Source organism: Notamacropus eugenii, chromosome 2, assembly GCF_028372415.1.
Source record: "Notamacropus eugenii isolate mMacEug1 chromosome 2, mMacEug1.pri_v2, whole genome shotgun sequence".
Taxonomy (NCBI): Eukaryota; Metazoa; Chordata; class Mammalia; order Diprotodontia; family Macropodidae; genus Notamacropus; species Notamacropus eugenii.
This window is the reverse complement of record NC_092873.1, coordinates 245,903,667-245,917,004: the sequence shown is the minus strand read 5'-3', so window position 1 is coordinate 245,917,004 and position 13,338 is coordinate 245,903,667.

Here is a 13,338-nt window from a genome sequence, read left to right as displayed (position 1 = left end):
TTGTAAAATGTTAGTTGTTTGCTGAATTGTATAACTTTATTTGGGAACAAGTATAATTTCCTTGTGCATCATCAATGGCATGTCTTAGCCCTCACAAAAGATTGATAATTTGTAGATTGTCTAAGAACTCATTTGAATGGAACGCAGGAATATTTTTAAGGCTTTCAGATCAATGAGAACTGTGAACTTTGGACTTTGTTGCCTTTAAAATCTACATTTTAGTAGAGAGACAGGACACTTAACAGATAAGTTAATAGATAGTAATATAAAGAAGAGAGAAACTAACATTTGTGAGATTAGGAAAGACCTGTACAGGAAATGACACTTGAGGCAATCTTTAAATGGAGAAGAGAATTGAAAAGGGCTGAGGTAAAGAAGGAGTATGTTCCCTCCCTTTCTTTGCATGAGGAAAAGCATGCAAAGATAAAGAAATAGGATATCAAATACAAAATCCAGGTAATAGCTAATGAGCTAGTTTGGTTGGAATATACACTCTACTGAAGATAAATCAGATGAACTAGAACTGGAGAGATAAATTGGAGTCAGATGTTGGAGAGCCTCAGATTCAAGACTAATAAGTTTGTACGTTATCCTAAGGACAAGAAAGAGTCATTGAATGAACATTTCTGAAGACAGGTGTGACATGGTTGGATCTATGACTTAGGAAGTGTATTTTTGATGTGTGTGTGTGTGTGTGTGTGTGTGTGTGTGGTTTGGTTTTGTTTTTTCAAATTCTATGAAGGATAGACTGTAAGGAGTGGGCCCAAAATAATAGAGTATAGGCCAGGACGAAGCTGGAATCTCTAAATATTTTCATTTAAAGTAAAATTTCCCTTTAAAATAATTCCTCAAATCAAATTTTTAATCAACAGAGTCAACAGAAAGCCTGATAGAGACATTTAAACAGTCTGAGACAATTTAGGAGGTCTGAAGGATATGTCTGTAACACTGGGGTGGGAGCAAGCCAAGAGTGCAGCAGGAGCACCAACAGTGGGCTTTGGAGGCAGCAGAAGCAGTACCAGCTTTCAGAGCTCTCAGCCTGATATGGCAAATGGGTCAGACTACTAGTTGGAAAGAGATTATAGGGGACTCTTTGCTGGCACTAAGTGCAGCTGGTGCTGATTGACAATTTTATTGCCCATAAACAATTCTGAATCACAGTTCCAGGGTAGAGAGGGATAATAGTGACTGGTCACAAGGGAGCAGGGGCCTTAGTCACAGTTCCAAAGCCAAGAAAAGCACTTGCACTTGCAACTAAAGGGGAACAAGGGCCCCTCCTGGGTAAAGATGAGAGCACAGACCAAGAGAGCAGGGATCATACCTATCCCAGAATAACACATGCCTTAGAAAGGCATAAAGCTTGGCAAACTGCCTCTCCCCAACCCTGGTGGGCAGAGTACAACTTTAACATAAACCTGAAATTAGAGAAATAGGCTGAGAAAATGAGTGAAAAACAGCAAAGAACTTGACCTTTTAATTTAAAAAAAAAAACTACTACAGTGGCAGGGAAGAATAAGACATAAACTCAGAAGAAGATAACAATGTGAAAACAACTACAGCCCAGATCCCTGAAGGAAAATTGCTAATTGGACCCAAGACCAACAGAATTCTCAGAAGAATTAAAGGAAGAGATAACAGTGATAGAAGGGAATATGGAGAAAGAAATGAGAGGGATGAAAGAAAATTATTAAAAGAGAATTAACAGCTTGGTAAAAAAGATACAAAAAAAACTACTGAAAGAAAATAACACCTTAAAAAAACAAAATGGACCTAACAGTAAAAGAGGCACAAAAATTCATTGAAGGAAAGAACTCCATAAAAAGCAGAATTGACCAAATGGAAAAGGAGGCACAAAAGCTCACTGAAATAAATAATTCTTATTTTCTTTTTCTTTATTTATTTTTCATTTTTACTTACATAAGATTATGAGTTTCAAATTTTCTCCCCATGTTTCCCCTCCCCCAACCCAAGGTAGTATGTAATATGTAAAGAAGAATTAGAACTGATGGGCAAAACCATGAGAAAGAGGAGAGAGAGAGACAGAGACAGAGAGAGAGAGAGAACGCGTGCAAATAACATGCTTCAATCTACATTCAGACTCCATGGTTACTTTTTCTAGATGTGAACAGAATTTTCGATCATGAATCTTTTGGAGTTGTCTTAGATCCTTGCATTGCTAAGAAAAGATGATTCTCTCAAAGTTAGTCATTGCACTATATGGCTGTAACTGTGTACAAGGTTCTCCTGATTCTGATCACTTCATTCAGCATCAGTTCATAAAAGTCTTTCCAGGATTTTCTGAAGTCTGCCTGCTCATCACTTTTTATAGCACAATAATATTCTATTACATTCCTCTACCATGACTTGTTTCACCATTCCCCAACTGATGGATATCGCTCAATTTCCAATTATTTGCCACCATAAAAAAAAGATGTACCATAATTATTATTGTACATGTGACTCCTCTCCACATTTATATGATCTCTTTGGGATACAGACCTAGAAAATAATTCCTTAAAAAATAGAATTGGGTAAGTGCAAACTAATGATTCCATGAGACTCCCAAGAAACAATATAACAAAGTCAAAAGAATGAAAAAAAAAGGCAATGTGAAATCACGAAAAACAATTGACCTGGAAAAGAGATCAAGGAGAGATAATTTTAAAATTATTGGGCTACCAGAATATTTGGATCAAAAAAGCCTGGACATCTTATTTTTAAAAAGTTATAAAGGAAAAGTAACCTGATATTTTAGATCCAAAGGGTAAAACAGAAGTTGAATCACCTCCTGAAAGAAATTCCAAAATGAAAACTACCAGGAAACTTAGAGTTAAATTCCACAGCTCCCAGGTGAAGAAGAAAATATTACAAGTAGCCAGAAAGAACTATTCAACTATTATGGAGCCACAGTCAGTTTCACACAAGATTTTGTAGTTTCTACCTCAAAGGATCAGAGGTCTTTTAATAAGACATACCGGAGGACAACGGATCTGGGATTACAACTAAGAATCACCTGCACAGCAAAACTGAATACAATTCTAGAAGAAAAAACTGATATTTAATAAAATAGAGAACTTTCAAACTTTCTGGACTTTCTGATGAAAAGACCAGAGATTAAACAGAAAATTTGACATTCAAACAGATGACTCAAAAGAATCATGAAAAAGTAAATATGAAAGAGTAATCATAAAGGACTCAATAAAATTAATCTGTTTGCATTCCTATATTGGAACCTAATACATGTAACTCCTAAGATCTCTTTAATTATTAGGGCAGTTAGGAATCAACATAGACATGGCATGATATGTGTTGATTAGGTTGTAATGATCTCCAAAAAAAAAAAAAAGGGATGAGAAAGAGGGATGAATTAGGAGAAGAGGGAAAGGAGAGATTGAACAGGGAAAATTTTTCTCACATAAAAGAGGTATACAGGGAAGAACTTTTCTAGTGGAGGGGAAAATAGAAAAGGGTTGGCAGTGCTTGAACCTCAATCATATCAGAATTGATTCAAAGAGGAAAGAAAGATATACATAAATACTCTCTCTCTCTCTCTCTCTCTCTCTCTCTCTCTCTCTCTCTCTCTCTCAATTGGTTATTAAAATCTATTTTAACCAATATTGAAAGCAAGTAAATAGGAGGGGATAGGCTAAGAGATATGGGGGAGTGGGGGAGGGAATATATAAAAAGGGAAGGCAGATTAATTTTAATTAATTATTTTTTAAAAAGCAGATAAAAAGGGAGGGAGAAGCAAAACAGACTTTTGAAGAGGGAAAGGATAAAAAAAAAGAGAGAAGGATAAATAGAAGACAATAGGATGGAGATAAATACTCAGTAATGACTGTGAAGATGAATAGAATAAGCTATCTCATAATAATGGAAACAGATATCAGAATAGAGTAGGAAATCCAACAGTATGTTATCTATAAGAGAAACACTTAAGATAGAAAGATACAGAGAGGTTTTTTGGGGGGGGGGGAAGGGGCAGGGTAAGAGCAGAATCTTTTATAATTCTTCAAGGGCGGGGGAGGAGGGGGAAGAAGGAATAGAATCTGGAATTCAAAATTTAAAAAAAGAAAAGAATGTAAAAAATAAATTAATTTAATTTAAAAAAAAGATAGATGATAGAAGGAAGAGTTTGGAAATAGGTAGACCAGTCAGGACACCATTAATCTAGTATGGGGGAAAGAGAATAAAGGATTAATGAGAATAATGGCCATATGAGTGGGGAGAAAAGTATGGATCAGAAACCGCATGATCAGGACATTATACCTGGGAGGAAGCTTAAACATCATCTAATCAACAACGTTATTTTACATTTGAGAAAGTTGAATTTAAGAAGATAATTAGTAGCAGACCTTTAACTCGAAACCGTAGGAGTTTTTTCTACTATGCCATGCTATCACCAACTTTGAGATAGGCAAGAGATGCTGTGGATGTCAATTTAATGAGAACATATATATCCCATTTCCACTTTCCTCACATAGCTTACAGTTTCTTTACACAGACAAATACATAAAATTAGAAATCAATTATTCAACTCTTCATTGTTCCCTGTAAGTATAATTAGAGTTCAGGAATGGGATAGTCTAATATGGAATGGAACTTAAAAAGTTTTATGGAGTAGACCAGTTTGAAGAAAGATTTTGAAAGATTAATGGGATTTGCTTTAGGAGAAGGCAGAAAAGAGATCATTTTAAGCAAGGAGAACAACTTGAGCAAAGATAAAAGAACAGGAAAGAGCGTATAGTAGCATTGAGAACATTGAAGACATTGGTCTGATTGGAGCAAAAGAAAAATGCATGTTGGGAAGTGTAGTAGCAAGCACCCTAGCACTCCCAGGATGACTTGCTAGCACGGGTTCTTTGGTCTGCTTTTAAAAGAAAGACTAGGGGCAGCTAGGTGGCACAGTCATTAGAGAACCGGTGCAGGAGTCAGGAGGACCTGAGTTCAAATTTAGACACTTGACACTCACTAGCTATGTGACCTTGGGCAAGTCACAACCCCAACTGCCTCATCCTGGGCCATCTCCAGTCATCCTGATGAACATCTGGTCACTGGATTCAGATGGCTCTGGAGGAGAAGTGAGGCTGGTGACCTGCATAGGCCTCCCTCACTCAAAACAAAGTCAAGTGCAAGTCATGTCATCATTTCTCTGATGGCATGGTCTTCTTCAGCAACAAAGGACGGACACATACACAAAAGGAAAGACTGCTCAAAAAGGGGTTAACAATCCTACTTTTAGTTAAACATATATGTCATTCACTAGTTCAGGAGAAAGGTTAACACCCTGAATACAGAGAAAATACAAGCAGAGAAATTAGCACAAAGATCAACCAATAAAGTATTATTTGTCTGACAAAGTAATATAACCACCTACATATACCACTGGATGGAGGAGCACCAACAACATTTGAGTAGATGGAGGAGCTCCTAACAAATGGCTACTCAAAGTCCCATCCAGGGAATCAAAACCCTCAAAGCAAAATACCAACCTCCTACATAGTTTTCAACTAACAGGCTCAGAGCCAGAAGGCATCACAACCCACATGACTCAACACAGCTTCGAACTACCAGGATTCAAAAGAGATGGAGCCTTCAGATATTTTCAATAAGACTGGGAAATTGAACTCTAAAAAGTAAACAACTAAAACCCCACTTTGCTTGATCTTAGAGAGAATAGAGGAATATAAGACTATAACCTTATATATAATCAGTAAGCAGAATTCACATTATAAATAGCTCACAAAATAGTTTGAAATTGAGATACCAAGAGTGAGTAAATGGAATGTGGAACTAAGAGAATGGAAATAAGTGTTTGGGGAAGATTAGTCTGTCAGAAAGGTGCCAAGTGGCTTGGAGAGACTACAGTTAGGGGACCCAGCTACAGAAAGAATGAAGTTAGAGTTCATGGAAAGATTTCAAGAAGATCCATGAATGTGGATAAGGGAAAAATACATGTATATTTTTTCTAACCTCTGAAATTTAGCATTCTTTTATTTAAAAACATTATTGGAAGGGATTCATAGCTTAATGAGACTACCAGAGGGACAATGACATGAAAAAAGGTTAAAAATTGCTGGTTTAGGAGACTGAGAACCAATGCTTCCTCTAATTTACTTATTCCTTAAAAAAAAAAATGATTTCCACATTGAGGACTGTCAGACTATAAAAACCGAGCATATGCAGTATAATCACTTAGTAATTACACTAAATTGTGTGGAGTAACATTAATTTGTAGGTATATCTTGTGCATACCAGATTTACTATTATAAGAAAGTAAAACAACATAATCTGACACATTTAATGAGGTATAAAATTACTATTGGACAGCCCAATAATTAGGCTTAAATGGTAAGTCATTCACATGAATGGATAGTATTATCTTAACACTGTCAAACTAATTTTCATTTTGAAAATGATTAGAACAGATTAAAAATGGGGATGATTTTCCTTAATCTACTAATGTCAAAAGATAATAGCCTGTAGTAAGATTCCTATGCCCAAACACTCAAGGTCCTAGAACAGATGTTTTTTGTACTCTTCCTCTATACTGTCAACTCATCAGTCTTCTTCCATGTCTCTCATCCCTTTCCCCCTACTTTTATATAAACAACACATGTGAGAGATACCAATTGCTCTCCAATTTATCTTTTGTGCTAAATAACTTGAAGTAGCAGAAACTCTGAGTCGTAATCACTTCATTTCATCTTATCTGCTTCAGATTGTGACAGCATATTCAGAATACCTCATGGCTAAGGAGAGATCCACACCCAACATGGTGACCTAGGAAAGGAGAGAAGAAATAATGAAAATATGTTCTTGGTTCCAATCTTCTGCTGCAGAGAACTGATTGTTAAGGTGGTAAAGAGAAGGCATGCCAAGGGTACAGGCACAAAGTAGGGTTTTATATAGGTCTTAGAGCTATGAGAAGTCAATTACAATTTTGAACTTGTTGAAAGCCAGAATTCTAAAAGATATGGGGCATCTCTCTCCATTTTCCATCAGCAGCTCTGCTTAGTTTGACTCCTCAGAATTTTATCCTTCTTTATCCTCCTTCATCCTTTATCCTCCCCCAGGATAAGCTGATCACCTGAAATCTCATTACAATGCATGTCATCTCAGTTTTTAATATTCAATATCTTCTCAGATCCTTAAGTTACCTCAACCTTTTGATTGGAGGCCTGGAGGACAGAGCAATAAATTCCTCCCAAAGCTTTTCTTTATGTAGGGCTCAGAACTTTCCAAGTAATGCCTCTTTTTCCATCAGAGCCTCTGTTTGGTTTTTAACATCATGTCCCCATGCTAAGAAGTCTCTGGTACCATCTTCTTTTTAGCTTCCTTTTGTGTCTTATCTTCCCCCCACTATTAGATTCTAAGTTTCTGGAGGATAAGGACTATCTTACTTTTTCTTATCCCAAGAGCTTAGTACAGTACCTGGCACATAGCAGACATTTCATAAATGTTTAATAAATTGAGTTAACCCTCACCAAGGCTGTTTTGGGACAGGATCTTATAAGGCAGATTCAGTGTAGTTTGAGTTAACCTCAAATTCAGCTCTTGGCCCTTCAGGTATGGAATATACAAGGATCACTTTACTAATTCAGAGGATAGTTTCTGAGACTCCCATAGATCTTCCTCACCAGCTACTTTCATTTCCTTATAGGAAGCTCTTATCTGAAAATCAAGTAGATTTTAGTAAAGTAATTAATTTTTCTGATATCTTGGGTATCAAGTGATCCATTGCAATGGAAATGGGGATACATATTTGGGGCAGAAATTCTACGATTCTGAGTTAAGAAAGGAAGTTTATAATTGAGAATACAGTTAGAGAAATAAAAATATATCTGTCCAATGTTTTGTTAGTATAAGGAAGCAAGAGACCTTAGGCAACCTTGAAGAGTAGTTGGTCAAATCAAAGTTATCATTCTTTAGAGGTGGGGGTGGGGAGGATATAAAGAGAGATTTAAAGGCATTCTCTTTTTAGCCCTAAAAGTCACATTCAAGTTTGCTTTAAGAAAAAAATAAGATTTTTTTCCCCCACTTAGAATATATGTTTGCTTGTATGCCTAATTAGGCTATCTCTTCCTAATTGCTCTAGTAGCTTTTTGGGAGCTGCTGAGTGCAATTTCAACAGACAGTGAAGAATTCTTGGCCTCCTCTGTTTTAAACTACACAAAAGCATATGGCACAGTGGCTTTTAATTCCCTGCAAAGATGCTAATGGGCAAGTTGGTCCTCCTAAAGGTTTAACAGTAACCCCCAGAAGGGACATTGGGGCAGGAAATGACTACAAAACAAGAAAAAATTTCAAACGATGCATAGTGTCTATGAGCAAAGTTTTCTGTCAAGCAAGTTTTTACTTAAGTTTTACAGAACTTGAAGAAATAATGACCTTTCCCCTATTGTTGAAGGGCTAATAGGGCTAATACTAACATGAAAACATGTGCTAAACTATTAAGAGCAACCAGAAGTATTTGGGGGGATGTAACAGTAAGCACTTCGATATACATAGGGAGGCCTGCTATCACAGGTTCTCAGATCTGCACTTCTAAAAGGAAAGGCAACTTCTGAGGGGTTAACAATCTCCTTTAATCAAGCACAGATGTCTTTCACTTAGTTCAAGAAATCAATAGCACCTCCAAACTGTCTGACATAAGCAATACATATATCACAAATCAACAGACAGGTCCAATTGCCTGACCACAGTTGCCTGAGAGAGAAGTACCAACATCTGGGTGTTCAAAGCTGGGGGGCTTCTTAGTCTTCTCTGGCACACAAATCTTCTTCAAAATCTAAGCCCCAAAGTAAAACCTCACCCTCAGAGTATTTATACCTTTTTTAGAACCAGAGGGAATCACAACCCTAGTGAATCAGTGACTCATTAACAAAAGATGTGGTCCTTCCTACAAATCTTCCCTAATCAAACTTCTCTTAATGGGCAGGGCCATTAATGAGTAAGGAAGATCTTTAATCACATTAATTATACAAATACATATACTGTTTCTAGTTAAAGAAACTCTTGTTTTTGTTCTTTATTCCCAGTAAAGACTCTTGGTTGATAGAGGCAAGATTCAGTCAGAGGCACTTGATTTTCTAAAACAAAAACAATAAAAGATCCTACTTTGCTTGCCCTTACAATCCACCCTTCCAGGATCCTTGGCCATGGAACCTGAAACAAATAGAGGCATTATATTTCTTGATTATGCTAAAACAAAAGTAGCAAAAGATTCTATTTTGTTTGGGACTTTCTAATGATGGTCATTAGTGATAGGACTGTATTGTTAATGTATTTTTGCTTAATTCCAAGATCTTTTCCATCTATTAATAGGCCCATGTGACCTGCTTAAATCACATGGAAGCCTAAGTTACATGTGGTGTGAGGAACTTGTTGAAACGGTGGAACAGGAAGGAGTAGAGCAAGAAAGGTGGAACAAGAGGAAGTAGAGCTGGAGCAGAGTTGAATAAGAATTTTTAAAAAATGAAAAGAGAAACTTCACTAGGCTCTTTCATCCCAACCCAGGATTTCACAAAACAGCCAATACAAGAAGAATTACACAGATCAGAGTACCTGAGGAACTTCAGGGGAAAAGCAGCTAGAGACAGTATCCTGATAAGAGAAACTCAAGGGCCAAGATGATAGAAGTGGCATAGTTATGTCCAGGGGTGGAAGAAGGATCACCCAGAATTCTAATTAGTGGAACCTCCAAAGATAAATAGGTCCACTCTGTGACTGGGCAGGAAAAGCTCAAGAAGGAAAAAGTGTGGCAGCACCCCAACTTAGGAAATCACAGAGGAAATGGAGATACCTCTGTCAGGAAAGCATGAGAGACAGGAGGAGGGGCAAGGCAGGAAATTATTCATCTTTCAGATGGGGTAAATTCAGTGGAGTATATACCACAAACATCCTGGTTAAGGGAATCCTGAAAAGGACCAAGACTACCCAGTGACCTGATAGAGGAAGGCCAGGATGACTAGAAACTACCCTGTACCCTGATCAAGGGAGTCCTAGGAGAGAAATGTCACTCAATGATTGAGCAAAGAAAAACCACCAAAAGAATCCATCAGAAAGACCAGAAGATTCAATGCCCTCATCATGAATAGACAATGGCAAAGTACTGACCAGAGAAACTGAAACCTGTAGCACTCTGAAGGCAGATACACAAAAGAAAAATCAGTAGAAGGGACCCAAGAAAGTGAAGTCAAGAGTAAGAGTCTGTCCACCTCAGCCAAGAACATGGAAGGGGAAGGAGACTGACCCTGAAACCAAGTACAGGTCCAAATACAGAAAGTAAGGTTGGAAGGATAAATAAACACAAGAAAACTTTGAAGAAATAAATACTAAAGAAATAAATCAATAAGGAAACATATATAGTCAGGGATATTCAAGACACAATCCCCAGAGTAGAGAATAATTCTATATGATTTACTTGAAAATTCTCAAAGACAATCACAAATTTTCCACAAGGTCTATTTGATTTCCTGGAAGAAACAAAGAAAGAATTTTCAAAACATATATATAAATATGAGATATACATATACAATTGTGTATATATATATATATATATATATATATATATATATATATATATATATACATATATACATACATATATAAATATATATCCCAAAGTACTTTAAAATATATCTGCAAATCACAAATTTGTCACAAGCTCCATTTGAATTCAAGAAAGAAATGAAGTATTTTTCAAAATTATATCTATAAATGAAATGAGAATGGCAGAGGGAATAATGAGAAAAAAAGTAAAAACTCTTAGAGGAAAGAATTGGAAGCAGTACAGGAGATATAAAATTTTACTTATGAAACAAACTCCTTTAAATTATGATGGAACAAAAAACATTCAATACTTTCCATGACACATGGGGAATTATCAGAACTGAATGGAAAAACTGAAAAAATATCATAAAATATAAGGTGTTCTCTATCAAAAACCACTTACCTATAAAAAAAATCAAGGCAAAGTAATCTAAAAACCATCAAACTACCTTAAAGTCTCAAATAAAAAAATCCTAAATATATTTCAAAAAATCACAAATTAATAATATCCAAATTTATTAAGGCTATGCAACAAATAAAATTAGAAAGAAACTATCCATGATCTCCTAAAAGAAACCTCAAAATGAAAACTCCAAGATACATTGTAAAGGTCTGATATTCAAGATATATAAGGAGTTGAATCAAATTATGATTATTGAGCTACTTCTCAATAGATACATAGTCAAAAATATGAATGTCATCCAAAAAAAAGAAATTTAAGCAATTGCCATAATTTTTTTGTGCAAATAACCATTAATTAAGGAAATTAAAACAGTTCTAAGATTCCACCTCACACCTATCAAGTTGACAAAGATGACAGAAAAACAGAAATTGCAATTATTATATAGTTGCCTAAATGATAGTACATTGGTAGTCTGTAGATAGAGCTGTGAATGAGTACAGCCCAGTTATGACTGGCAAGGACTACATAACTGATTAGTCTCACATTAGTCAGAGGGTGTGAAGATGGAGAGTAGCCAACTCCTATGGTAGGCATTCTTGGGGCTTGTCCTCAACACAAACAAACCTACTCCCTTGTTACATTTAAATTCTCTTCCCATGGTTCTGTAAATCCTCATCCTCCCTATTTCTGCATCAGTCTCTTTAAGACAATTATATTCTGTTCACAACCTAGGAAGCCACATAAACAAGCTGCACAGGTGCCACAGAATATATTTGTTCCTCTGCCCCAAGCATACCTCCCCACTGATCTGCACCCACTTGGGAGCCTATGGCAGATGGTCTTGCAGAGGCCTGCCCTCCTAGACAGTGATTCCTAGGAGCTCCATTCCAACCCCTTCTTCTCCTTTTGGATAGGGCAGAATATAGGTTTCATTACATTGTTTTCCCCTTCAAAGTCATCCATTTCCCAAACCTTCCCCTTCCAAACTCCCTTCTGGGTATCCAGGTTCACAGACTTTAATTACCTCCTAATTGGTTTCCCTACCTCAAGTCTCTCCCCCAATTCAATTAATCCTCCACACAGCTGCCACAGTGGTTTACTGAAACTTCAAGCCTGAGTACATCCCTATCCCTCCAAAATTAACTGCAGTGGTTCCCTTTTAGCTCTAGGATATAATACCAGCTCTTCTGGTTATCATTTAAAATTCTTCACAAACCAGCAGAAATCTACTTTTCCAGCTTTCTTATAAATTACTTCTTATAGACCAAGGTCCAGCCAAACTGACCTTTCTATTTTTCCTTATATTCATACAAAACACAATTAAAATACACAAACACAAATAAGTAAAGCACGATTGTATCCAATAAGCAGAAATGCATACAGAAAAGGAATGGATTCACATTGAAAAATTTTGGCTGAGTTGCAATTGGAGATAATTTATATTTTTTGTTATTTTTGCATTGTGTGAAGTGAATATCTACACACAGAGAAAAATAACTCGGGCTAAAAGGCCATTATGTTTGTTGACTTGTAATCTATTACATCTCCAGTATCTAGCATAGTATGTGGCACACAATAAGGCTTAGTCAGCAGCTAATTGGCTTAGTTGATAGGCTTCCAGGTCTGAAGTGAGGAAGACTGAGTTCAAATCTAAACTCAGATACTTACCAGTTATGTCTAGCTAGACAAGTAAGTCACTTAACCCTGTTTCCATCAGTTTCCTCATCTATAAAGTGAGTTGGAGAAGAAAATGGCAAACCACTCCAGTATCTTAGCCAAGAAAACTCAAAATGGGGTTAGGAAGCGTAAGACATGATTAAGTAACAAACATTTGTTAACTGATTGAAGGAAACTCTTATTTCTTTCCCCCAGGGCAACTGGTGGTATAATGGATAGAGCACTGGGCCTGAAGTAAAAAAACAAAACTAAAACTGACTTCATATGCAGCCTCAGGTACTGAGTACATGTGTGACTGTGGGCAATTCATTTACCTTCTGTTTGCCTCCATTTCCTCAACTGTAAAATGGGGATAATAACAACACCTACCATGCAGAGTTGATCTTAAGGTCAAAAGAGGAGAAACTTTTGCCTTTGCAAGACCAGCTTGAAAAAGGGACTGTAAGGGAAGTAACTGACTGGGAGGTAGGACAAAATATGGGGAAAGTTAGGGAATTGGACATCCCATTAAAGATATTTTCCTTCTGAGTGACTAGAGTTTTTGAAAGAGGGGAAAGAGGTGGTGGGCAGTGTGAGAAATGAGCCCCACAACAAGACCCCAACTGTGAGAAACATGCTTTCCATAAACAAAGAACGATACTTGTGAAATCAGGAAAGCTTTTATTAATTTCTATGTTCATTCCCCCTGAATGAATTTGTTCAGA